Here is a 26,867-nt window from a genome sequence, read left to right as displayed (position 1 = left end):
CACAATCTAAAAGGACTGGCTTATGTCTTTAAGATTGGACTTTGTAACTTAGGAACTGTATTATTTTCTCCTTTTTCCCCACTCTATCATTCTGTCTCACACAAACATTGACACCTTAATATTTTGGTCACTCCACCAATAACTTTAGAAAGAAGTTACATGTGTCATATGTAATCTTTCCTCATTACTGTTGGGAGGTGATAGAAATGGAGGTAGGGCATAACTGGCATGGTAACAGGATCAATCAGTCACTCATCACAAAAACTTACCAGAAAAATTTGAAAGTGAAATGCATTAATTAAAAGGGAAACAGATGAGTATAGGGAAGACCCCTGACAAATAGAAAGGGTGTCAGGTCTGTGGTGATAAGGCCTTCACCAGGTCTCTCCATCAGGGGAAAAAATAATTTAGTCCATTCTAATAACGCAAGGATTTTTGGTAGCAATCTTATGACTATCATATCAGCTATATCTACTAAAGGCTTCTATCCTGAAGAATTTACTTTTCTCAGATCTCACTTGTTTGAAAATGTGGGTTTGTAGCAGAATCAAGAAGGAAAAATACTGGAAATGCATCATCTATAATCTGATATGACATCTAAAGTAGATAATATATATTTCCAAAATAAGTAGAAAACCTTGGGCACTAAGTTTGGAGCTACTGAGGTGGAAAGATTACTCCAGCTTTTGATGGCTGGAAAGGTCACCAGTGTTCAGAGTTCTGTTGAAGAAATATCCCTTCTATACGCTCTGTTTGCTTACCCAATCAGTAGAAGTCAAGAACCTAGATAAGGAAAAATCTTTAGCCATATTTTTGAAAAGGAGCTTCTGTTTTCAGTTGTGTTTGCAAACAACTGCAAGGAAATCTCCCATTTCTGCTGCTGACATGAGTATGTTAGCATTTGACACTGTGCTATTAACCATGGAAGTTCTACTGTCAAGTGGGGCGCATAGACACCTGGTACCAGGAGTTTTTTGGTCCTAGTGGAGACAGTAGAATTTTCTTAGAAAACATTATTTTTGTCCCTCCTCACCATATTTTAGACCACAAGTCAGCACTGTTGCCCTAGCTACACTCCATTTCTGCCCTGCTCTTTCTACACTGGACACACTACTCTTAATTTGTGGTATGTTTGCTAGCTATTCAGCTTGTACATGCACCACACACTCTCTTTCCATGGGAACTGGGATTGTTCTCAGATTAGTGTGGAGATGAGGCTTCTTCAGAGTGAAATCTGAAATAAAACCAGTTTCTAGTTAGGTCTTAACTAATTCCTTTAAGGCCTGGGTGTGAGTTAATTAAGTTTTGTTCATCTGGAAAGTGTTTAATTTTAGCCCAGTGTTAGAGGTAGCAAATCTTTGGTCCAACAACATCATATGAAATAGATACAACCTCCTGCTTTGCTCCAGATATGGGACAAAAGTAATTAGCAAGCATTTCTGCCTTCCTGTTTAGAGTTTTTGTACTTAGGGGTTTTTTTTTTTGTTTGCTTTTGTAGAAATTCTTTTAACAAAATCTTACTTCTTTACTGCTACAGTCCAAAACAATGCAATCAGTTGTAGAAACACCTCTTCTATTAAAATGATTTCCCATCACTTAGATGAAAAGTTAAACTTTCACAAGCACTGTTTTAGTAGCTTATTAGCCAAGGTAGTGCAGACCTTAACACTAAGATCAAATATTGGGACCTTTATGGTTAATGTCAAAAAAACCCCCAAACTCTAGACATCTATTTTTGTCATATTTATCAGAATGTGCTGGTTTTGGCTGGGACAGAGTTAATTTTCTTCATAGTAGCTAGTATGTGGCTATGTTTTGGATTTGTGCTGGAAACAGTGTTTTAGTTACTGCTGAGCAGTGCTTACAGAGTCAAGGCCTTTTCTGCTTCTCACCCCACCCCACCAGCGAGTAGGCTGGGGGTGCACAAGAAGTTGGGAGGGGACACAGCCAGGACAGCTGACCCCAACTAACCAAAGGGATATTCCATACCATACGACGTCATGCTTAGCATATAAAGTTGGGGAAAGAAGAAAGAAGGGGGGACGTTTGGAGTGATGGCATTTTGTCTTCCCAAATAACTGTTACGCGTGATGGAGCCCTGCTTTCCTGGAGATGGCTGAACACCTGCCTGCCCATGGGAAGTAGTGAATGAATTCCTTGTTTTGCTTTGCTTGCGTGCGCGGCTTTTGCTTTCCCTATTAAACTGTCTTTATCTCAACCCACGAGTTTTCTCACTTTTACTCTTCTGATTCTCTCCCCCATCCCACCAGGGTGAGTGAGTGAGTGGCTGTGTGGGGCTTAGTTGTTTAATTATCTCAGTTGTCTGATTATTGTTTCCATACCTAGGTAACAGAATTATACCAGTAATTTAAAGTGGCTACGATTGAAACGCAACCTTCAAGGCAGGGTTTGTGAATACTGCCTAAAATATTCAGAAAATCATTTTCACCTCTCAGTGCTTCAGTTGTCTCATCTGAAAACAATGGATATAATCATACCTCTTCTGCAGTTCACTTCAGTGCTGTGCAAGAATTAGTCAATAAACGTATTAGTAATACTGGAAGGACAAGAAGTGTATCATGGAAAGGCATAAACAAACCTCTTCAGATATTAGTATACATGTATATATACACATTTACCTTGCATTACACTTTTATTAGTTAGTTTAAAAGAGGAAAATCTTTGTAATTTAATGGCCAGTCATTTATGTGTTCTTCAATGAGTCCTATACATACAGAATACGTAGTTTTCTCTGTTGCAGGACTTGAAGCCTACAGGGAACAGACAGATAAGTATTGTAAAACTTCAGAATAGTGCAGAATGATGCAACAGAACTGTGGAAAAAACTCACATATATATATATATCTATATATAAAGGAACATATCTTTGCATTAATTGTTAAGTTCTACATATAACAGATGGAACTGCTTTGTGATGAAGCTATATAGTAATAACCGAACTTTATAGGGAGTGCTAGAAATCATAGGAGAGAAACACTCCAGCAGTGTACGGACAATTGCGTGTCAATTGCCAGAATAATTTATGGATTCTATTTTTACAATAGTCTGCAATAAAAGGAAGTGTGTTTTTATACCTCAGAAGAAAATGTAAAATGTTATAAGAATTTATATGAACAGAAGTATTATGGTCACATCAAGTCTTAAGAGGAAAATATACTATTATGCATAACAAGAAGTAATAAAAAGAAGTCTCCAAGATTTTCTTACCTTATTTATTTTTACTAACAGCTACCAAGAGCTATTTATCAGCTTTTAAATTACTTTTTTTTAATCTTTTTATTGTTAGTATTCACATCTTGAATATCTGATGTGCTTCTAACTTTTAGTCTAGAAACAAAAGAATGAAAAAACCTCTGTATTTATGGATTACCTCATTTGATCCATCATAGCAGAAGTGCAATTTGAAGCAATCCTAACAACTAGACAAGAGAAGCCTTACAATGAAGTGCTGATTACTGCATGGAAGTACAGCAACAAACTGTCAGTCTTGCTCTGAGTTTCATCCCGCTCCAATTTATCCATCACAAGTAACTCAGAGCAAACCCAGCTTTATCTTGAAGATAAAAAATATGTTCTCTGAGAACTTAGAATTTTTACAGTTGTGGAGGATAAGCAGAGGGGTTAGATTTCAACACTAATCAATAATGCAATTTCTTAACAGTCAGTGCATGCTGCAGCACTACTGTTGAGCATTCTGACTGTATGTTCTTCGCAAACTTCTGCAGCCATGTTACAATACGGAATAATATAAAAAAATTCTCTGTTTTTTTCATAAGGTCTAGACATGTATATTCCAAAACTTCAGCTGTTTAGTCTGAACATATGTCTGAGCATGGAAGGCACCTGAAATTAAGGTAAACGTTATCTCAGAGCTTTTGACGGCAAGAGACTGAAGTGAAGAGAACTCTTCAACATACACTGTGGTTTCCAAATCCTACACCAGCACTCATCCTCAAACAGGGGAGACATGGCGGGTTTAATGGAGCTTGTGCTGCTTCCATTAACATCTGTAATATCTAATGAGGAGTAGGAACATGAAGTGAATGAAGCAGGCAAGATAAACTAGTTCAGTACTTAGAAATAAAGGAAACAGAGTGTGATATGCCTGCTTCACCACTGACCTGGGGGTTGAGGTGGATTTCCTTACTCCAGGGTTCACATGCATGTCCTAACTATGCTGGTGTTAAGATCTTACTGGGTATGTTTCCCTTTGCTCACATTACTCTTATCCATTGCTGTGATTTGGTTTCCAAGAGTAGAAGTCTTGAGCCCATAGGCAGAAGGGAGCTGCGGCATGCTCTAACCAGTCTGGGTGGCCACAGGGGTCATGAGCGGAAGAGCCACACTGTGAATGTACCTTTGCAGTTTTGACATAGCCAGCCCAACAGCCCCGATATAACCTATGAGCCCTACTGAATTAAGCCTTTAAACTAAACCTCTGCCAGTTATAAATAGAGACAACTAGAGAAGCATTTTAATCATAGTTTGGTGCCAGGCTAAGATTTTGGCTTATCAAGACTTGTTCTGTAATTAATCAATAGATAGCCAGTCAATGGTGCCAATCCATCATGTATGGAAGGAAAGTACTTATGAGCTGATCCCTCAGCTGCAGAAATAGAACCTCTGTTTCCATATTTCCACTATTGTTTTCTCTCTCACAGAGATTGAAATCACAGAAGATTATATCTTCAAGACTTTCTCTGATGCCAGGGCCCCGAGTGCAGTAATAGGCTCCATAACCTCTTCTCTTCCATATTGGGCTTTAACTGATCTGGTGTGGTGAAGCTGTGTAACCTGGATCAGGCAACTGTGGAAAGACCTCTTTGAGAAAGCTATGAGAAGTATCCTCAGGGGTTTCCCCTTAGCCCATCTCAAGGTCACATCTTAAGCTCCCCTTCCCTTGCAGAGTATCCCACTCTTGCTACTCTTGACACTTGAGGGGGAAAAAAAGATCTAGAAATATAACTTAATTTTCTGTACCAGAATGTGTACTTTCCTCCATGGTCCAGTGAATAGTTTTCTCAAGGAAAGACTTATAGTGTCAGTCTCCAGCTGTTTTATATTCAAGACATTTTTAAGTTTTATCCAGATCTTTTCATACTGGATTTATACATGCAGGAAATCTATTTCCATTATAATGTATTCAAATTGCTTTATGACTATAATCTCCACATAAAACAGGTTTCCAAAGAATTCTGCCAATCTGAGGTATTGATCCATCATCAAGTGATACCTTTAGAGTTCCTAGTCACATGAAAAATCATGTTCAGCATTTTTTCCTTAGTCAAACATCAGATACAGGAATTTCAAGTGAAGATAAACCCCCCCCTTTTTTTTTTTTCTGAAAGTTAGACTGTTATGTTCAACATTTTTTATGAGAATGTGATGATTTCACTGTACATAAAAGTGAAAACAATATTAAAATTATTACAGTTGGACTTTTTAAAGGCTCTGTTGTGGAAAGTAAAGTGGCTAGCTGCTTTCTGCTATATTTAAAATTGCCACATTATTTAGGTCAAAAATATTTCCAAATATCAAGGAGCTCTTTCACTTCTCGGCTGTCTGCCTGAGCCTTCTTTCACTAGGCTGGTTTTTATCTAGCAAATATAAGACAGCCTCAAAGATTAAAAAAAAAAAAAACAAACACAAAAACATAAAGACCATTCTAATGATGTCAGAAAATACATTTGATGCCATTATGAACCAAATGTGATGCTCTTCCTTACCTGTAATTTGTCTAAGTTACAAAGGAATAACAGCAAAAACAAAGACATACAAAAGAACACATGGAGTTAAAGATCCAGCTATTGCACAGCTTCAGACATTGATATAGGTGGTTTATGTTATATAACTGAGAGAAACAGCAACTATATGTTAAAAAAAAAATCCTATTCACCATTGAACCTTCTCATATCTCGGGAACAGAGAAGAATTTGAATTCCTGTAACTGTAAAGGATGCTTAAGAGTATGTCTGTTGAAGAGATGAGGATTACATTTAGGGTAAACCACAAAAATTTGTATCTGGAAAACAATTGTAGCTGCAGAATAAGAATTTACTAATTTGAATTTCAGTACCTTGATTTCATGGGTAATTGCTTTAAAATAGGAACATGTTCACAGACTAGAAAAATCATAAAGAGAAGATACATCCTTTATTAACTGCCTTTGTTCTAAAAAAGTAGGAGGGTTTGGAGACCTTGTCTTACTGAAATATCACTGTAAGACTAAGATACAGTCTTAGTCTCTAGTCCAACCTCCTGCTTCAAAGCCAGGTCAGCTCTGAGGTCACATCAGGTTGCTCATGGCTTTATTCGGTTGGGGCTTTAAAACTTCCAAGGAGGCAACCTCTCTGGGCAACCTCTTCCACTGCCTGGCTCTCCTTGTTGGGGAAGGACTGAATCCCTCGTGCTTCAATTTATGTCTGTTGTCTCTTGAATTCCTGTGATGCACTGCTGCAAAGAGCCGGGATTCACCTCCTCAGTGACCTCCCTGTAAGTGTTGGCGTGCAGCAACAAGGCTCCCCGAAGCCATCCCTTCTCCAGGCTGAACAAGCCCCAGTCCCTTAGCCTCTTCTTGAAGGGCAAGTGCTCCAGCCCCAGCCATGGGTGGGTTGACCTTAGTTGGCTGCCAGATGCCCACCCCAGCTGCTCTCTCACACCCCTTCTTCAACAGGAGAAAATAAAATGGAAAAAATCGTGGGTCAAGATAAGGACAGGAAGATCACTTACCAATTACCATCACAGGCAAAACAGACTTGACTTGAGGAAAATGAATTTATTGTTAATTACGTAGATTTGGATGGTGAAAAACAAAGGCAGAAATTGAAACAACACCTTCCCCTCACCCTTACTTGTCTCCCAGGGTCAACTTCAATGTTTCTCTCCCCACTCCTCTACCTTGTCAGCCCTGAACAACACAGGGGGCTGGGGGCTGGGGTATTATGGTCAGCCCATAACAGTACCTTCTCACACTTCCCCACTGCTCCAGCAAGGGTCCTCTCCATGGGCTGCAGTCCTTCAGGAGAAGGACTCCTGTGTGGGTTGCAGAGAAATATCTGCTCCACCATGGTCTCTCCACGGGCTGCAAGGGCTACTCCGGCACCTGAAGCACCTCCTTCCTCTCCTTCTTCTCTGACCCTGGTGCTTCCAGGACTATTTCTCACTTTTTTCCCAGACTTCTCACTGCCTGTGCAGTGTTTTTGCTCTTTCTAATCTCTTATGTTTTCCCAGAGGTGCCACCAGTTTAGCTGATGGGCTCAGCTGTGTCCTGCAGTGGGTCCATGGGAACCAGCTGTGTCCAGCACAGGGCATCTCCTGGCATCTCCTCACAGAGGCGCCTACCCTGCAGCACTCCCACTGCCAGCACCTGGACATGGGTGGACACGGGCACCTAGTACAGGGGCCTTCCACTAAACTCACTCCAGTTTGTTGGTGCCTTTGCTGTATTGAGAGCAGGCCCAAACCTATAGATATCTCATTCCTCCCTCCTTTCCAATAATCTTTTATTTTGCTTTTCTCTGATTTTTTTTATGGTTTTTTATATTTCTGTGGTAATGAGCAGGCTGAATGAACATGCTGAAGACCAGGCACAGGCATGTTTTGGGTAGAAAGCGGGACTTTAGCCATCCTCTTTAGCACCAGAAGCTCATATCCCTTTACCACAGGACGTGGTGGCTATCAGGCTGCTCTGGATCCCTCAGTTGGGTTGATGACTGAGCAAGTACTGAGGAATACTTGAAATGCAAATCCCCGCTGCTGAATACAAATTAATTAGCCTCTCAGCTACCACATCTCTGATGTAGTGGATACGTGACAGCCTGTTCAAAAAATTTTGTGCCGGAGCTAGAAGTGTTGCCTAAGCCATTTTGCCTCTCCATATTTTGGTCCCCATTTGGATCAAAGAGGAATATTAATGAGACAACCTGGACTATGCCTGAAAATCATTCACTTTAACACATCAGCCATGGGGAAGAAGTTATCTTAAGCCTTGATTAAACACCCTGTTCACATTTACAAGAGAGAATCAAAACTACATGCAAACAATTCTACTAATATCAAGAGCAATCCTATAGCACTTTAACAGTGTTTATTTACCCAGTAAAACAACCTTCCTTTGACTTCAGCAGAAGTCTTTCCAGAGTGGAGATTAAGGAATGTGAAACTTCATACTACCATGGAAATATGTATACAGTGCCTTTACTGAGTCTAATGACACAGCAGGGAAGCCCTCAAAATCCTGAACATATTAATAAACTACGTCTTAAAAGACCATATTTTCACAGCGACCAAAAAGATCATTCTGAGCTGTTTTACTGAGATTGAACTATTTCAAAACCACAAGACAAAACCTATCATCTTCTTTCATTTTCTAAAACTGTCAAAAATGTAACATTTCAGCTGTGAGGTTGTTTTTTCCCCCCACCTCATTCCAATTCACACCACTGACAACCAAGATGTTTATAGTGCTATTAATATCAAACCTGCATACACAGAGTGACTTGGGGGTTGTTTTGATTCAAATTCTGTGGAAACAAATGTGCTGAGAGCAGGAAAAATGAAATTGGAAATAAGATGTAACTTTTTAATGTTGAGGATAACTAACCCTTAGAACAGTATGTCAAAGCATGCTATGCATCCTGCAACACTAGGAATTCTTGGCTTAAGAATGGATTTCTTTTAAAAAGTAATTTAAAGCTCAGCCATGTGTAATTTGGCTTGATAACGTTCATTTACAAACAAGGAAAGAACAGTTCTTTTCACCTCAGAAATTACTAGGTGAAAATATACAGCTTATGTTATAGTGGCTGTTAGAAATAAGAATGTTTACTTCTCACCTTAAGGAGACAAAGCAACCTCTTCCCTTCTGAATAAAAAGTCACAGATAGCTGCAATGGAAACAGCTGCAGGTGATTAACTGTAAAAAACTATCAACTTTTTGACAATCTTAACAAGGACAGCAGGAAGGATAAACACCTCTATCATATCATTAATTATTGTTCCTATTGTTATTGCTACATGTCGTTTGAATCTCAGTGCTGTGCTTCACACTACACTAGACATAGAAAAATAAATAAAGACATACTCCTTGGGAGTTAAGGATCCAAAAATAACCCACTCACGGAAGTGTTTCTGCCAGGTGAGAGCATTAGTGGGTGATGGTGGAGAACTATTCTCTGCCAGTCCTAAACTGGATCAATGGATAATAAGGAGACTTCACTCTGCCAGATTGATGGTCTGGCACATCATTAAAATCACATGTAAATGCTGCTAATATTTAGAAAGCAGGAGATCAACTTGGTTTAAAAAATCCATAATGGTATTTTCTGAAATGTTCAGGAATACTTGCAATGGAAGAAAGTGAAGAATTTGAAGACTACAGTTGTGAATTTTGTTTTGTATCAGGAACATAAAAAATAGTAATTTTCCTAGTGTTCAACTTCTGCTTTGCTCTTTTGCATGTTTATGTTATTAAAGGATGCAAAATTTCCCTTTGAGATTTTACTGTCTTTTGGCATCCTCTTGATTCTTCTGCTTCATTTTTCATTCAGCTTTTCTGTGAATTTTCTGTGAAACTCATTTGTGGAAATTTATTCTGAATAGAGGTGTAGGTATAGGGGGAATCCAGCAATACAAACACAATGAAAAGATTTCCATAAGAAAACTTGAAATGTCACAAAAGACTAATATTTCTATTTAACTTGGCTGTGAGTCTGCATTTCTATCTCCTTTGACTTTCCCATTCTAACTACTACTAAACTTCTGCTAGAAGTAAAAAAAAAAATATATATGGATAGCAATTGTTATAGGTCAGGGAGGACTTTACAAATGTGCACATTTAAATATTGAAAATACATGAAATAATATTGCTCAAATTATTTGCTCTTATTCAACAAGTGCTTGCCAGACACAAATTTTGGTGCCACCTTCACAGTAATAAAGAAGATGGGAAAAAACTCTAAGCATAATATATTTTAATACTTTTATTTAATAAATGAACATGTACTATGAGAATTAGTCTGCTTTTGCTTTTACCTTGTCAAACACAATTACATAATTACATTGTACAATAAAGGCATAAAAATGCTATCCATTTCATGTAGTAGGATTATATATCCATCTCTTATGAGCATGAGACAAAAAAAAATGTGGTCTTTGTTTACATTTTAGATACCCAAATGACCTAAACATAAGTATTAATGATGGTGCTGAATGAATTGAAGGGTTATTAGAATGCAATTTCCTTCTTTATCCTTGATACCGCTGCCAGAATAAGTCAACAAGATTTCAATATTCAAAAAGCAGGGTAAGAATTGAAAACTGAACAGCTTTTGTCAGTTCAATTATTCATCTATTCACTATAAAGAAATGGAACAATATTTAAACAAGTATTTTTTCCCTCAGATTAAATTTTATGTGGAATGAAAGTGGGCTTCCTAAAGACCCATTATAGCATAATAATACCTTAGAAACAAGGCTGTATTCGTTTGTAATGTATCGAGTATGACATATTTAGTTGTATAGAAAAAGACTGCATTCCTAGTGGTCCTGTTTGATATGATTGTCACTTTAATATGAATTTATCAAGGTCTTTGAAGTTAAGTTCAGGGAGATCACACACTGAATTATGCAGTCACGTAAAGAGGTTTTGTGTTGATTTTGTGAGAAGCTGAGAAACAAAGTGCAGCATCCACTGGCAGGAGAGAGGCAGTATGAATTTGAATGACGCAGACCCAAAAATACATGATGATGAGATTTTCAGAAGAACCTGAAATTTTATATAAAGGTGCATGAGGAGCTGTGGAGGGAGTCAAGGGAGCACTAGAATGACCCACAAACATAAGCAAGGAAGAACACATCATTATTACCAGCCTCTCTGCCTTCATTAGTGAAATCAGTTCAGACAGTGCTGCCGTTTGCTCATAAAAGCCTCTATCCTGAGCTTACAGCACCCTTTGCAAAAAGTGAGAAGTACAGTCAAATCAGACTGAATTGCGATAGTGTCTTTACACACCCAAGCCAAAGAAAATCAGCTGTAAAGAAATAAAATCAAGAACTATCTCTCTCCTCCACAGATACAAGCCCTAAGCATATATTTATCTTTCACAGTGTGGGCATTTCAGCATGTCCTGCAGATCAGGAAATATTAGGAAGCAATTTGCTCGTAATGGAAGTGAATGCAAATCAATCCGCTCGAGTAAAATGACTTTGTAGAGGTGGGGTAGGAGAGAATTTGCCTTCACCTAGGAAAAAAATGATATGTGGAACCTTAATTGTGTGCTTCTTTTCCTCAGAATGCTCGAGTTTGCAGTTCAAAAGGGGTGCCGCTGCATCCCACGCTGCCTCTCCTGCAATCTATTTGTGCACGGACCGTCCATCTGCTAGGTTTAAACAGACCTCCAGTTGCTTATGTGTTTGTTCACAGATGTAGGTAGGAGGTTTGACTGCAGGTTTCTAAAATGCGAATCACAGATTATGAGACACATTTGCAAACATACTTGGATATATCACAGTCTTATCTATTTGCTGGGAAATGCTCTATTGTTTGACTTGCAAATCAGTTCTATTTAAATTGAAACATGCTAGTGATACTTACGCATATAAAATTAAATTTGCACAATATCATTTCAATTTAGTCAAGAACTCTAAAATATAGAATGACAGAAAACATTAAAGACAGCATCCATGAAATTATTATATATGAAATAAAATTTATTTGAGAGGAGAAAGATCTGCATAAGGAGTTTGTTTAAAAGAAAACTGTTTGTTAAACTGTGGAAAGTGCAGCACTTGAAAATAACATTACAATCTCAGTTGATTCCCAAGAGTCCTCTACAAGTAAATCAATTGCTATATTTTTATCAATGGACTGAATTTGCCTCTCTATAAGAAAATTACAGATTACTGCAACAGTTTGATTGCAACTGGAAGTCCTTTCTAATTCTTTCAGTCTTTCCTCAGGAATCTCCCTTTCTTATGAAAGCAAGTTCTTGGTATTGGAAAGTAAGTGTGGAATACAACAGAGATGGTACAGAACAAAATGCACCAGCACATGACTATCCTGGTTTGGCAGGAAGATACTTTGTAGGAAGATGTTACTATGCTATTTAACAAAATATAAAGTGGGACTTTCTTCCTACTCTACCAGCTGCAATAGATCATTAGATTACAGTTGACAAACAAGATTTGGGTTCACTTGCAAGTGAAACTTTGTGGGACAAGTCTAATGCTATTATTATTGCTCGGTTTTATTGTTCATTATTCGACACCTGCTATGAACACAATTTGGTTTGGAAAAAAATACTTGATCAGTGAATCACAAGTGATGTATGTACATATGGATGATTTCACTTTTATCCTAAACATATGTGTTGATATGTGTCTAAGGAAAAATTCCTCATTATATAATGAAAGAGCAGGTTCTCAGTTCTCTGTGTAGTTTTTCATCACATCCAGAGTGATTCAGCTGCTGAGCTGCAGAATAAGTCCAACCTGCCTAACATCCCTAGAGCACAGTTATGTTCTCAGACACTATTCTGCAAGATAATGGAAGAACAACTGAAAAGACTTCTGTCAACTCCCAAGGCAAGCTGGACAACTTTCATCAGTCCATTTTAAGTATATCCATCACAGGACAAATGTTAGCTTTTGTTATCAGTTTTATATGATTCTTGGTAGCATTGTTTCTACTTTATATCTTCAGTTTTTTACTGATCTAATTTTCTTGATGTGAGTTGATGTAAATTTAAATGAGTATTTAGGTCCCAACCTTGTTAGGTACTGAGCATACCTGAGAAGTGATTAATTTCAGATCTTACCAATATAGTAGCATCTGGTCCATATGCAGGTGGAAGGAAGAGCATGATACATGCAAGATTTCTTTATAGCTAAATGATGTTGTCCATCAATAGATATCTCTGGGAAAGTGCTGGAAGTTTGGCTATTGACATTTCATGGAATCACAAAATGGTTTGGGTTGGAAGGGACCTTTAAAGGTCACCTAGTCCAACCCCCCTGCAATGAACACAGACATCTTCAACCAGCTCAGGTTGCTCAGAGCCCCGTCCAACCTCACCTTGAATGTTTCCAGGGATGGGGCATCTACCACCTCTCTGGGCAACCTCTTCCAGTGTTTCACTACCCTCATTGTAAAAAATTTCTTCCCTATATCTAGTCAAAATCTACCCTTCTTTAGTTTAAAACCATTACCCCTTGTCCTATTGCAACAGGCCCTACTAAAAAGTCTGTCCCCATCTTTCTTATAAGCCCGCTTCAAGCACTGAAAGGCTGCAGTAAGGTCTCCCGGAGCCTTCTCTTCTTGAGACTGAACAACCCCAACTCTCTCAGCCTTTCTTCATAAGAAAGGTGTTCCATCCCTCTGATCATTTTTGTGACCCTCATCTGGACCCACTCCAACAGGTCCACGTCTCTCTTGTGCTGAGGGCTCCAGAGCTGGACGCAGTACTCCAGGTGGGGTCTCACCAGAGCAGAGGAGAGGGGCAGAATCACTTCCCTCAACCTGCTGGTCATGTTTCTTTCGATGCAGCCCAGGATACGGTTGGCTTTCTGGGCTGCAAACGCACATTGCTGGCTCATGTCCATCTTTTCATCCACCAGTACCCCCAAGTCCTTCTTGGCAGGGCTGCTCTCAATCCCTTCATCCCCCAGCCTGTATTGATACTGGGGGTTGCCCCGACCCAGGTGCAGGACCTTGCACTTGGCCTTGTTGAACCTCATGAGGTTCACACAGGCCCACTTCTCAAGCTTGTCCGGGTCCCTGTGGATGGCATCCTGCCCCTCAAGCGTGTCAACCACACCACTTAGCTTGGTGTCGTCGGCAAACTTGCTGAGGGTACACTCAATCTCACTATGTCATTGATGAAGATATTAAACAGTACTGGTCCCAATACGGACCCCTGTGGGACACCACTCACCAGGAATCTCCTTCTGGACATTGAGTCATTGACCACTAACCTCTGGATACGACCATCCAACCAATTCCTTACCCGCCAAATACTCCATTCATCAAATCCATATCTATCCAATTTAGAGAGAAGGATGTTGTGGGGGACCATGTGAAAAGCCTTACAGAGGTCCAGATAGATGACATCTGCAGCTCTTCTCTTGTCCACTGACGTAGTCACTCCATCACAGAAGGCCACTAGGCTGGTCAGGCAGGACTTGCCCCTGGTGAAGCCATGCTGGCTCTTTCGAATCACCTCCCTGTCCTCCATGTGCCTTAGCATAGCTTCCAAGAGGATCTGTTCCATGATGTTCCCAGGCTCAGAACAGAGGCTGACAGATCAGTAGTTCCCAGGGTCCTCCTTTCTACCCTTTTTAAAAATAGGTGCAATGTTTCCCTTTTTCCAGTCACCAGGGACTTCACCTGACTGCCGTGACTTTTCAAATATCATGGAGAGTGGCTTGGCAACTACATCAGCCAATTCCCTCAGGACTCTGGAATGTATCTCATCTGGTCCCACAGACTTATGTACATTCAGGTTCCTCAGGTGGTCTCGAACCTGATCTTCTCTTACAGTGGGAGGGACTTTGCTCCCCCAGTCCCTGCCTTGAGGTCCATCCACTCGAGAGGTGTGGGAAGATAGATTGCCAGCGAAGATTGAGGCAAAAAAGTTGTTGAGTACCTCAGCCTTCTCCTCGTCTGTTGTTACCAGTTTGCCAGTCGTGTTCATCGGGGGGTACACTTTCTTCCACCTTCCTTCTCTGGCTGACATACCTGTAGAAGCCCTTCTTATTATTCTTTGCATCCCTTGCCACGTCCAGCTCCATCCGCATCCTGGCCTTCCTGACCCCATCCCTACACAACCAGGCAATGTCCCTATACTCTTCCCAAGATACCTGTCCCTGCTTCCACTGCCTGTGCATTTCCTTCTTGCCCTTCAGTTTGACCAGCAGGTCTTGACTCAGCCATGCCAGTCTCTTGTTGTCCTTTTCTGATTTCTTACACCTGGGCATTGAGAGCTCTTGTGCTCTACGGAAAGCATCCTTAAAGATCTGCTTCCTTGTCCCTGAGGGCAGTTTCCCAGGGAGTCCTATTGACTAACTCCGTGAACAACTGGAAGTTTTCCTAAAATTCAGGGTCCTGACTTTACTCTTCTCCTGTCCCATATCCCTCAGGACTGCGAGCTCCACCAATGCATGATCACTGCAGCCCAGGCTGCCTCCAATCTTAACATCTCTGATTAAGCTCACTTGTGTTCACGACCAACAGATCCAGTAACGCATCTCCTCTGGTCTATTACCTGGCTTAAGAAGTTATCTTTGATGCACTCCAGCAGTCTTCTGGATTGCCTACAGCTCTCCATGCTATTTTTCCAGCAGATATCAGGGTGGTTGAAGTCCCCCAGCAGGACAAGAGCCTGTGAGCATGATGCCTCCTGTAGCTGGAGTAAGAAGGCTTCATCAATAGGCTCCCCTTGATCGGGCGGCCTGTAGTAAACACCAACCACAATGTACCCTTTTTTGCCTTGGTCTCTAATTCTTACCCATAAGCTTTCAACCTGCTTGTGACTATTCTTCAGAGACAGCTCTCCACAATCTATCCATTTCTTGATGTAGAGGGCAACTCCTCCACCCCTCCTTCCTCGCCTGTCCCTTCTGAACATCTTGTAGCCATTGTTAGCTGCAGATCTGACTTTAGCTATGAAGGGCTGCTGAGTATCACTTCCAGACAGATGAGTACCTGTGTTAGAAACAGGCAGGTGTTGTAATCCATTTTTTATATTTTTCTTAAGTTCACAAAACTTGCCTATTCTCACAAACCGTCACCTATGCTTCAATGTGTGTACTGAACAAAGAGAAAGAAAAAAACCCAAAGTAAATTATGGATTTCAGCAAAAGAGAATCTTATACTTTATATGCCACCAATAAAATACTATACCCTAAAGTAGACTGATGCAATTGGATGCAAATGACTACCTATATTTTTGAATATAGACTTAGAAGTGGAAAGGTACACCCTTCAAAAGATATGTAGACTCCCAGGCTAATTAATGTTCACCTTTCACTATTGTGATCAGCATAAAATTAGCAAAAAGGCCCAGATTCACCCAGATATACTTCTATAGACTCTGTCGGAGTTGGGTTAGGAATGACTGTATATTAAAGACTTTACTAGCTCCTCTTAAGGAACAGAAGAACTTCCTGGATTTGTATCGTACCTCTGGCTGCTGTCATTAAGAATGATGATCTGAATTTTAGTAGTAGGCTGTAGACTTCCAGTTAACTAGTTAACTGTGTATGCCATTGAATTACCAGCCTGAAATCTCTGCTCTGTTTAGATGACAAGTTACTGCAAATCCTACTGAAAAGTTATTCAAAGAAAATGAACAATTTTTTTTTTTTTTTATTCCAGACACTAGCTGAACAAGTCTGAATGACAGGTATGGCAAACTTGAGCAATGATGGCTTCCTAAATAAAGAGCTCAGCCTTCCATATGCTATCTTTTAGGCGGTTTAGAGTCTAGTGAGCAAACACTTTATGGTGGTGCCTTATCCTAAGGAGTGGTATGAAACAGTAATGATATTTTAGGAATGGAGGAAAAGAAGTAGCAAACGACTGTGTATCAGCAACTGTGGTTCAAATGCTTAAGGTTGAGTAGAAGTGGGAGACTCACAGAAAGACAGATGGTTAAAACAGGTGAGTCTCTGTTCCTAGGAGGACTTCAGTGTAAATTTAACTGCAATTTATCTCTAATCCTGTGTTTGTTTGGCAATGAATGTATCTACCCAACACACAAACACATTTTCAACTCCTCAATTTTCCTGTAGAGCCATACAAATATAATTTTGGAGAAGCTGTGCTACATTCAAATCAGGTCACCACCACTTATTAATTAACAACCAAACATCACCTTTTATTATTGGGACATTCAGGTCATTCTTTAACTAGGATTCCTCCTTCCTCTCATCTTCTGTTCTCCTCCTGCTCCTCCTCTCCATTCCTGTCTACAGCATGGTGTCATGTATTTTTGGATATATTTGTTTTTACCAGATTTTAGACATCTGGATCAAGAAGACAATGTATCTATGGAACAGGTTGCTACATGTTCACAAGTGCTGATGAAAGAAGTTGTGTTACTTCAGTGTTTCTGTGCTTTCTGTGTCAAAATGCACAGGGATGTTCTTTCTGAAAGTTCATGTCTTATCATTCTAATTGACTTAATTTCACAAGTACAAAACACAAGTGTATTGTCCTTTACAAATTGGTAGAAGATGATTTCAAATACATTCATGACTTAAATTATTCTATGTTACCAATTTAATTTTACTTGTACATGGTTTCAAAGATCTTAATTTGCTTTTACAAGAAAAGCTGACACAATCAGAACAGAGCAGCTACAGAAATAAAAATTACATTCTTCAAACAATAAAATCCTTCAGTAAAACCAACATGCCTGAGTTAGAGTCAGCAGAATTATGTGTTTACATTCAGTAGTCAGACTCCCTTCACAGAAACATTTGCAAGTGTAGAACTGATCTGTACTGGTGGAGTACATGAATGTTTGAAGCATTTTTGACCCTGCAGTTGATTGGACCCAAGAACATCACTGAGGCCCTGACTGTGCATGAGCACTGCACAATTTTTGCCCCCTCCAAAAAGATCCTTTGCAAAAATGCTGATGAGTGTTTTCCTAACTTCCATCTACCTATCACATAATATAGAATATTTTGTATTGCTGTAAGCCAAAAAATTGAAACTGGTAGGGGGGAATAATTTCCAGTATTTTAATGATTTAATAAAGAGTTTTGCTGTTGACCAACTTGAAGAACAGTTAGCATTTTTCAGGGAGCATTGAATGTGAGTTGGATAGCTCTGCATCTACAGGGGAAGAAAACACCACACAAAAAATCCTGCTTAAGATGCAGCTAGGATGTTTGCTGTAGAGGAGAACAGCTGTGTGGAGCAGCTACTGTGCCTAAAATTCCCAGCCTGGCCCTCTATCTTTCCTGTGTAGATAACCCCCAAAACCATTCAGGCAGGTCAATGAAGTGCCTGCTTTTATTGCCATTAACATGGGTTACAGCTGTTTACAATTGCTGCAAGACAGTCTAAATGGAGAAAGCAAACATTAATAACATTAAAGCATGACCCCACTATGAAATGTGTCTTTGCAAAAATGATACTTGAAGTTCAATGTCTGTCATGTTTTCTAAGTAAGTTCCCAGTTCAAATATATTTAGCTTAAAAATTAAAAGGTTTATTCCATTTGCCAGCCCTCCATATGAAATTTTAAATTTGTAAGTGAGGCTGCAACATCACTCATGGCAAAAATTCCACAAAAGAAATTCTCCTTATGTTTCTGTTCATGATGTGCGAATCAGAATACTGCCTCTGTATGTGTGTTCTCCTATGTGAAAAGGAGTAAAAAAGAAAAAGAAGAATGTATCGTTGTTGCTTAAGTAAACAGACAAGGCTTTTGTTTCTCACAAAAGCTGAGTATTTGTCAGCTATAGCCACTTTTTAAGAACCAAGCTTCTTAGATTCTTAACTTGTTGTAAGTCGCTGTGACAAATCCTATTTCAACTCATCTGTGTCAACATCAGATTCTGGATCCCACCTATATAGAATCTATTGAAAATCAGCTTATTTGAGTTCATTGAGAGATGTTTCCTCAAAGTGCAACAATCCAACTTTTCAGTTTAGAACTCAGACAGTCAATATTAACACTGCGTTGCAGCTTGTCTTGCAGAAAAGATAGGACCATTTATAGTTGCTTTTGAAAATCAGAAAAATTAGGCTCTTTGATAAATAAAATTCCTTTTTTTTAACTTTAAGGGAAAAAAAAAAAACCCTGTTTCTCACAGTAAAGAAGGAGATAAAACGTTGATGAAGAATCCTGATTTTTTTAACATATGTTGTTACTCAGCCTGAATCTTAATGGCATGAACAGCAGAGGTCATCCTGCCATGAGTAAGATTTGGAGAAGATGACTGTGGACTCAGTAGGATAATGAAAAAAGAAGCAGAATGCACACATCGAGTTGCTGAGTGTCACCCTATTATCTTCTTTATTTTCCTTTTGGTTTCACAGTGATGAAAAAGGCCAACACTTCATAGGGATTCATTTCCCTTCCCTCTAATTGACAACAACAGAAGAGTCTGAAGAAGTGACTGGGAAACAGTATGTGATTCTGATGAAAAGAAATAAGAAGATAAAATTGACAAAAAGAAAGTAACTTTCACCAGGTAAGGCTTCAAGAAGACATATTTTCAATTTTATGGCCACAGAGTGAGTCAGGCTATAGTCAGGCTAATAAGAACAAGTAAGTAAAAGCAGCATTTACAGTGGTGACACCAGCTTTACTTTTTAATTGAACAATATATGCTGACATAGCCACTACCTTTCTCCTGTACATACTCAAGAATAAGTGCTGATAACATCAGGAGGAGACAGACTGTGTGAGCAGATTATGAAAGGGAAGTATTGGTAAAATATGCTGCCGATTCATACTACGTGTCAAAGATAATGCCCTTTGCTGACTGACAGGCAGAGGAGCTATCAGGCCTGCTAAATTACCAGTGTTGCCTGCGGATTTTTTTGTATAAACTTGCATGTCTGGTTGCCAAGAATGTGTTACACCTGACACAGGAGTAGAAGGAATGGAAAACTGTCTGCATATAGGAGGTATAAAAGGAGAGGTAATTTCCTCCTTTTTTTTTTTTTTTTTTTTTAAGTCTTGACAAGAATTGCTTTGGAGAAAGACAGACAGAAGTTAAAGAAAACAGGACAACAAATCCCACTTTTGCTAGCATGCGTAGAAAAATGTATCAGGACATTCACTGTGAATATTTGTTGAAATGAAAGAACGATTCAAAACTGATCTTGTTGTCTCTTGCTATACAGACTTTCTGTAAATATTGTAAGTGATGAGTTTGTTAGCTAGGAAGCTTGAAAAAAATGAATTTTAATTGTTTTTTATAGTATTGGCTGGAAGTGAATTTGAAACTTTTGAGACTGTGTAATCAAACCAAAAATCTGAGGCTCTTATAGTTCTGCATTCTAAAAACCAGATAAGATATGGGCTGCATGAATGCATCTTAGTTAAAGCTACCAATCTCTGTTTGCATTTGAGTCTCAAATATTTTAAGTGCTACAATCTGCAATCCAGGAACTCTTTGTTGGCATCAGTTTCTGGGTAACTTAAAAGACATAATATTTGAGAAAAGCATAGATTGCTCACAGACATTTTGGGAAAATATAATGCATATAATTGTAATAATTATTAAATTATAATTATTATTAAATCAGAAGTGCTAGTCATTGATACTATAAAGGCTCCATTGTTTTCAGCTAAAAAAAGTTTGGAACTAGGACTTTGGTGACTGGAGAGGTTTCTTGCTTCTTGACCTACTTGGCCTTAGCTGTTGTCTGAAACACACTATTATCATCTAATAGACATGCAGAATTTGGGAAGGGGAGAGGACGTGGCATGGGCTTTGACAGTTTCCTTTACTGCAGTTTACTGGAAGTTTGTCAGGGAACATTGCTGGTAATATTACTGAGGTAAAGTTTTACCCCAAAAGATGATTATATATTTATGAGGGTGCATTTAGAAAGGGATAGTAAGAAAGATATTCGTATTTCTGTACCAAATTTCTAATCTTTTCTTCCCTTGATGTTTCTATAGCAATTGAGTTACTTCACAGGGTGAGAAGGGACAGATGATAGGTTCCTCATTTTCATATTTGTTTTGTTACTGTTAAGCAGATCTGTAATGACTTCAGGCAAGAGTTCAGTTACTGAAATTACTACTACTTTAATTTAAAAATAATTATTTATGCCTTTATTTTTAAGTGATTACTTACCTGGGGATATGTATGATTCATATTTAAACATTATCATTTGTTATATATTTTTCTGGTGTGATAAAGCACATCAAACAAACAATAGAAATAGATTTATAGAACTGGTTATTAAATGCTGAAACTGACATACTGTATGGTAATTGGGTATGCTTATTAGCATTTGAAATGTAGTAGTAGAGTATGCAGGTAATGTTTGGTAGACAGCTGTTCTTGTCTGGAAACCTTCAAGAAAAAGTAAAGTACTTTTCTATAAATTGTACATTTATAAAATTACTTTAATTTCAAAATGTTAAAGGAGAAATAAAAAAACACAGATGTGACTGTAAAAATAATTTTTAAATTTTTTTTGTTAGCTGAGTGAAAACTACTTAATTGTCACTTAACATAAACAGTGGCTCTAGTGGTTGTTAATTTTATTTTAAAAGTTCTACTAAAGATTATTGTCAAATGTCTTTGCCTATTAAAATTCCTCCTGTATTCAACAAAATTGGTAGGATTTCATAGATAGCAATAGGAAATCTGAATTTGCCCTTTTAACTATGATGAGTTCTTAAATTATGGAGGTTAAATACAGACTAATGGCACCTGATGGGGAGGAGGAGGAGTTACATGTGATCTACTCAGCGTGCTGACACCTCACTCTCTTACACTTCACTCTTACAACAAGGAGCCTGCAACAAATACTGGAGCACAAGGCTCATTGTAGACCAGCTGTTGTTAAACAATATTAAAAAAACCTCAGGAAATAAAACTTTTGTTCTTTATTTCTTGTCTCTAATATTCTCATAGATATTTTATGAGAATATCTATGAGAAGTGTAAGTGGAGAGTAGAAATAATAAGTGGAGAGTAGAAATAATAATTTTAAAGATGTGTGACATTAGTGCTCGATTGACCAGGCTTTGATACTTAAAACTTGGGTTACTTTGAAAAAATGGAGGCTCTCCTTTTTCTTTAGCAGAGCCTGACACAGGAGCTTACTCCAAGAGATTCACAGTCTAGAGGCAGGAGTACACTTACGATATCTAGACTGCTCAGGACACGGATGATACAGAAAAGGTCATCTGCACAGGTTTAATTTCTATCTTCCAATGTTCACAAGGATCCTGGCAATTTAGAGATTAAAAAAATGCAACATCATAGTTTATTCCACAGGCCTTGGTGATAGACAAGCTTTAAAATTCAGATGACGTCTCACCACTGTTGAGTGGAAAAAACTCAAAGCAAACATGTCACCATTTATTCCCATGTTAGTCTTCCTGCCATGTTTACTCTATCATTACTAGCAAATGCCTTGTGAAGGTGGTGGAAATCTGCACTGAAAAAGGGCCAAACATAAGCAGACATAGAAATTTTAAGAAGTAGGTAGTTCCAAAAGTGGTTTTGAAAGTCCTCCTCGATAGGGATCTCGGGATCACACTCACCTTCATTGCAAAACTGTACTAAAGACAGTTGTCTTTACAGCTTGCGATCAGATCAAACCTTTCCTCAGAGAGGTACAAACATAACTGTTACAGAAGTACTTGCTTCAAATTCTGTTTCCCAACAGAAACCTTCTCGCTTCATCCCGCTCTCCCCTGTGGCTGAGGTGATGGAGGAAGGAAAGACCACCTGCAGCCCCAGCAAGGACATCTGCCCTGTGCTCACTACGTCAGCACATGATGGGAGGAAGAGATTCACAGTGGCAGATGGGCAGCACACTGTGTATGGTGAAAGGGAGGAAAATCAGGCCTGGGAATGCTTTAGAGGCACAGATGGGTGTTGACCATCACAGTGTGTGGAACTGCAGCCATGGTGTAGCAACCAGGGACACAGTAGTTGCATTCTTTTGTTTCTGGTCAGAATCTTAGCCTGAAAACTTGGCAAAGTTTTTCCTGTGAATAACGACAAGTGAGAAAGAAATCCATTATGCTGAGTTGTTTCTAACTGTTGAGCTAGACAGCTCTGACTCATTCTGTTCTCATACGTACTGTGCATACGCCCACCGTATACTGGCTGAGCACAGCCACAACCTTGCAGTCATGACAGTCATGTCTTTAACCCATTTTTACTACGCTTACTGCCTTGATATTGAAATGTCAAAAGAACTTAATATGGACTATTGAACAACAACTTCGGTATAAATCAGACACATTCTACTGTATAATCACATATACCAGATCAGACTATGGCTATTTTCTTGGAGTGTGTAGAGTGACTCTTTGCGCCTCTCAGTGTTTTTTCACTCCATCTTCAGGGACTGGTTATGATTACAGTTTCAAGTAATATCTTCTAGGAAAAAATATAACTTTAGACCTGTTTAAATGTGACTGGTCATGTTCAACATTATTGGTTAAAGATAAACCTAATTTTCATGGCATCTTTTACTGTCATGTAAACTTAGGGTCAAATCATAATCTTAATGAAGTAAATAGTGAAAATCTGGGGTTTTCTTAAGAGATCTAGATGTAAACTTCAGATTTAAACTGTATAGTAAAAAATGTGTGATTTTAGAATGCTCTGTTACTATGATCACAGAGCTATATATATGCATTTATACACAGGTTATATCTATATAACAAATTTTTTGTATCTATATCTGTGCTGTACATGTGTCTCATATATATGTATAAGTGTCTCATAAATGCATGTGCGTGGGGGAGTGTATAATTATATAAATATTTGTACACATATTTAATTTTATGTATATATAAATATGCATGGCTATTTTTTTCCCCATTCTAAAAAGGAGACTTTATGGGTCCTCAGGTATTTAACTTAACAGACTGGAAGTCCAACCATATATTCATCAGAAGAATTAAAGTCCATGTGAGAAGAATGATTTGTTGGATTTTAAAAGATGCTATTTGTCAGTCTTGAGAGTTTAAATGGTCTGTTTATAATTTGCTTTTACATAGGGAAAGTCTGTTAAAACATCTGGTAAGGGTATAATTGAACTTTCCTTTCCAACATCATTCCATCTGTGAAGTACTTGGAAGGACTATATTAGGTGACCTCAGCCTATGCAACAATTACCGTTATTAGGTTCAGTGTTTCAGCCTTCATTGTAAGATTTCACTAACAGTGCTGTTTTGGTGTTATTGCTAGGGAGTAAAAATTATCTGAAATTTAAAAGGGATTGAATTTGTTTCAGATGGCATTTTGGACTTGTATGGTGTAAATTAAATGGTATTTTATTTATAAATAAGTATTTATGGTCCAAATATTCTCTTGTCACAAGCCAGATTCTACTAACTTTGCTCAAGCCAAATAGTCCTTTACTCTACAAGTAACTCAGGTGACCTGAGCAAGATATTCACAAAGTTGGACACTGTTTCCTTGATACAGAGATCACGGGTTTTTGTGTAATTTGTAGAAGGCTGACTGATGATGAAAGGTCCCTCTATCTTCCTAATCTTCATCTGCAATCCAGCTTTTCCATTGAATTCTTTCTCCATCACTGTGGAAAACATCATTATCCTGGCTTTCTGTAGGCCTGTCGTCTAGACACCAGGTCCAGTTTCTCATGTCCAGGTTGTGTCCAGGTCTTGCAGACTTTTTCTGCATAATTCATCTAACAGACAGTCCCATCTTTTCCTCCACCTAAAACTTTCCCAAAGAGTCTAGTTATATTGTATTTAAATGACTGAAAGACCTTTTTTATTCATTGCCACTCACAACATATTTTTTACTGATTTTTCCAGAACGTTGTTGCGTAGATATTTTTGCTGACCTATTACTGTAAGCGCATGACACCTCTCCTCAACTTTCTAAACTTCCCACTTCTTTATTACATCAGAAGTTATTTGCCTTTGTTTTCAAGGTTTTTATAATCTTTCTTCACCTTGAACCTTACTTCTTCTTCCAGCTTGAGATCCTGAGAGGCTGACTCCTGTGTCTGCGTAACCCACAGTAACATGCTCTCATTTCTTTGATATTCGAACCATGCCTTTCTGCTTTCTCCCACAGTGGTTTTCATGCTTTAAAAGAGCTCATGCAGGTACCATGTAATCTCATCCCTGTGTAGAACTTACCACAGCTGAGAGGTTTGCAGAAACTCTTGGCAACAAAGATGCTTCAAAGTGCTCTGCCCTACTGCTTACCCTGTTTAATGCTATTGTTTAATGGCTTCTTTGTCTTCCTGTGTCAGTATCCTTGAGTTTCTTCTCATAAGCCAGAAGTAGGCACTGTCTTTCTGTTTTGTGTACAGCACCCGGCACAGAGATCCCTAATCTTTAATTAGAATTCCTGTGGTAGTAGAAATAATAAATCCTGGGGTCTGTGGTAGTAGAAATAATAAATCCTGGGGTCTGTGGTAGTAGAAATAATAAATGATTAAAAAAATGGTTTCTTGAAAGCAACAGGAAAATTAACACCTGACATATGTATAGCAAACAACAGTTTGCTGAGATGCATTATGAATCACACAGCTACTGAGTTTGCTTGTACATCCTGAGCTGCTTTATTCGTTTCAATTTTGTTCCTGAAGCTAATTGGGCAGATGTTGGTTTTTGAGCTATAAATAAAAAGTGGTTTTTATGTACCTGATTTTCCCAATTCATTGTAAGAACCTTACAATGGTCTATTTGTCAAATTTACATTTCACAAACTAATTTGTCTGTTAGTTAAAAAGAGAATCTTACAAATTTACCTCCTATAATAGTTTGTCAGTTTATTCTTCTAAACATTCTGGACCACCACATGCATCCCTGCAACTATAAAAGCTAATGGTTAGAAATGACAGTCTGAAATTATATAGTATTATCATCTTTATGTAATTTTTTATTTTATGCAAATTTGTATCAGCCTAAAAGCTATAAAATTTTCCTTTTAAATCGTACTACTGAGTAAACAAACTAAAGTGCTTCTTATTGCATTGCATTTTTTCCTTACTTTGTCCATTTTTTTGCTTATTAGAGTGGCCTTTGAACAGTGTGGTCATGCATATTGCAGTTATAGCATATGCTACAGAAAAGTTAAGCCAGGCACCTCAATCCTTGCCCTTCTTCTCAGCCCTTCCTTTAAGCTTTAAAACTTCTGAAATCATGATTCCTCCCATTTATTACCAGTGTTCAGCTCTGGACCTTAATGTGTGCTCACTGCCTCCTCATTCTGCATATCTGAAAGAGTCCCTCATGGTGTCTCCGTTGCCCCCACACCATTACAGTAAATGTACCCAGAGATGAACTGTATTAGCAGTCCCAAGAAGTAAGACTGGATAAACTGCACCTAAATAAGGGCTACTACACCACTAGATTGGTCCACTTGTCCCTTAGTGCACTGGTTTGTAGTTAATATTTTCAAAATCTGCTTTTCTTTTGAGGTCCAACAGGTTACAGTGATTGTATAACTTTAACTAATTGTACTGTGGCAGTCTGAAATAGCAAAACAAAAAAGGAATGAGATAATGACAGAGGCAAGGTTTGTAGAGAGAAGCAAAATAACTTTTACTGTGGTTGTAGCTGGGAATATAAACAAGCTTTCAAGCATCATCTGAAAGAGAAGCAGCAAACTGCAAGCTAATAATGAAAGGATAAGTTCCAAAGTACTTTGGCTTTATCAGTGGGTTCAGCACACATTATACATTTGAAATGAATCTTTATCCTTTGTTTCTGTCATTAGGCTGTTTCAGAGCCCTGCTTGAAATCTCATGTGGAAACAAGACTGTTAGGCAGGAAGCAACGTTTTTCACTGCAATTTCTTCACCCATCTACAATGGTGTTTATTGACTGCTGTGCTGAACAGGATTCATCTTCTTCTCATTACTCCTCATCAGATCTGGTTTGTATTCTCAGTGCCTCTCACTCCACCACAGCTAGGGACAGATAAGGAAAGTCAAGACAACATGAAAGAAATGGTGAAGGCAGTTGCCTGATCCAACAATTTCTCACCCTGCAATGGTATGAGTAGTATAGATAACAGAGTCTTTTTTAGGCAGGGAGAGAAATGAGGAGAGGAAGGATAAGACCTGAATCAGGAAGGGACATTCTTCAAGGAAAGTTTGAAACAAAACAGAATGAGCAAAATGGAGCTGGAAGAAAA

This window comes from Calonectris borealis, chromosome 2, assembly GCF_964195595.1.
Source record: "Calonectris borealis chromosome 2, bCalBor7.hap1.2, whole genome shotgun sequence".
NCBI classification, from domain to species: Eukaryota; Metazoa; Chordata; class Aves; order Procellariiformes; family Procellariidae; genus Calonectris; species Calonectris borealis.
The sequence above is the reverse complement of the archived record's forward strand: the minus strand, read 5'-3'. Positions refer to the sequence as shown.